This window comes from Protopterus annectens, chromosome 1.part0, assembly GCF_019279795.1.
Source record: "Protopterus annectens isolate FY-2018-M chromosome 1.part0, PAN1.0, whole genome shotgun sequence".
Lineage (NCBI taxonomy): Eukaryota > Metazoa > Chordata > Ceratodontiformes > Protopteridae > Protopterus > Protopterus annectens.
This window is the reverse complement of record NC_056725.1, coordinates 188888737-188891065: the sequence shown is the minus strand read 5'-3', so window position 1 is coordinate 188891065 and position 2329 is coordinate 188888737.

The window sequence follows — 2329 nt, the reverse complement described above, 5'->3', positions numbered from 1 at the left end:
ATAGATTTGCTCAGTGCAAGGCAAGAAAAGTGCGGTTTTAGAAAGTGGTTAGGTATGAATCCACCATGTGCAAATTTTGTATGACTTTACAACAGTTGTAAGCAGAAGGCACTGTAGTTCTGTAGTATGCAAGTTCCTGTACGGAAGCACTACAGTGGAGTTGGCAGGTAAGCACCAAGTATGGCCAGCTATGCACTTCTATATTGTAACATACCTGAATGGGTATAGCGAAGCCAACTGCACATGTTCTTGCATGTGTACTGAAGGTATAGTTGCCTACTGCCAATAGGATCATTGCCAGTCTTTGATAAATTATCTGACTGGTACAGTATATTTAACATTGTGAAAACAAGCCTACTATTAAGTGACTCAAGCCTACTGATTTTAAGTGACTCGAGTAGAAATGACAGTCTGAACAAGTGTAACATTTCACTGAAACATAGCATCTAGAAATGTCAGACTGTGTCTGTATTGCTGAATGCAATGAAACTGTGGAAGGAAATGTGTACTTCTCCTTCCTCCAGGCTACTGAGACTGCTGCTGGCTTTCTCAGTGACATTGTGGTAAGTGAACTGAAGTTAAAGTTCCACAAAACTGCAGTGGCCAGGGTTATGACAATGGCTGTTAACATGAAAGGAAACTGTTCAGGCAAGAATTTTCTTTAGATCCACATGCATTTCTTGCACCCTCTGGCTGTCACACAATCACAATCTAGTAATTGCTGATGCAAACTAACTTTTCAGTAGATGCTGTTTCATTCTTTGGTAATCTGCAATGAATGTACACTGTTTACATTCTAACTCTAGTACAAACTATTTTGGCATGTGTTGGGTCTAACTGTAAAGCCACTTGGACCAGGTTGAAGTGCAAGGAGAAAGTGTCAAAGCAGTGTGATCTGAAGTGGGTGCACTTTGCAATGCCTTGGTTTCAGTGGCAAAACTTACAAAAGGCAAGGATCCTAAGGCATTTCTGAAGCAGCATTGCTGAGCAGTACAATAAGTGTTAAAGTCAACTTTTAACACTCTTGTTGTTGCACTGTCATTTCAGAAGGACTGGTTCACTCCACTTACAGCTGACAGTGCTACTTTTGGCTTCCTCAACACATATGAACTCTTGGTAGTTACTGAAGATATTTCAATTGTCTGTTAACCCACTTTGCATTTGCTGATATTGATGCAGTACAGCTGTATGAGGATTTAAACACTGATAATCCCTTTGGAGTAATGTCAGTGCTTGATGTCCTTAATGTAATCGTGTATTTCTCTCTTACTAGAGGTAGCGCTGCGCATTTTGTTGACACTGCATGTGACAGTTGCATCTGGGGAGTGAAGTTTCTCCAAACAAGTACTATGTTACAAGGTAAACCTGTGGGATTGGCTATGATCTGAATTAATAACTGCTCTTGCCAGATGTTATATGCTGATATAACTGATTACAAGGCATGAAAAGTGCAGCTTTTGTAAGTAGCTAGGTAGAGACTGAACAGTGTGCAAAGTATGTATGATTTCACATCTGATGTACTCTGTAGTCTGCTCCTACAGCGGAAGGCATAACGATACTTTTCAATGCCAGAATTCCTGTAGGGCAGCAGCACAAAGTACTGTCAACTAGGCACTATTCTGTACTACTGTAACTGGCTTACTCGAATTGCTAGGACAAAGTTGAACCCTATTCTTCTGTCTGTTTCTGCATGCATAATGGAAGGTGTGGTTGCATAATGGCGGTAGGGTCATTGCCAGTCTATCTGCCAGTTGCAGTATACAGTGAACTGTGCCAACTGAACACTAGTTGCCTCATGCAGACATGACAATACAAGTGTAACATGTCACATGAAACTGTCTGTTTTGTGAATGAATGAAACTGGAAGGAAAGGGGTACTTTTTGTCCTTCCATGTTACTGGGACTACTGGTGGATTTCTCAATGACCATGTTAAATGAACTTAAGTTTGGGAATTCCACTAGATAACTGCAGAGGCCAGGGTTATGACATATTGGCTCGAAATATGAAAGGAAACATTCACAATCTCAATCTTGTAAAAAGTGATGCTGCAAAGTCTTCAGTAGATGTTTCATTCTTTGGTAATCTGCAACGAATGTACACTTTTCAGAGGTACAAAATATTTTGTGATGTGTCAGGTCTATCTGTAAAGCCACTTTGAGACCAGGTGGAAGTGTAGGGTAGAAAGTGTCAAGCACCAGTTGGTCCACTTTCCAATGCCTTGGTTTCAGTGGCAGAACTTACAAAGGATCCTCATGCATATCTGAAGCAGCATGGCTAGTACAAGAAGTGCTAAGTTTTTAATAGCACTGGTGGTCTGGTATGATGCAT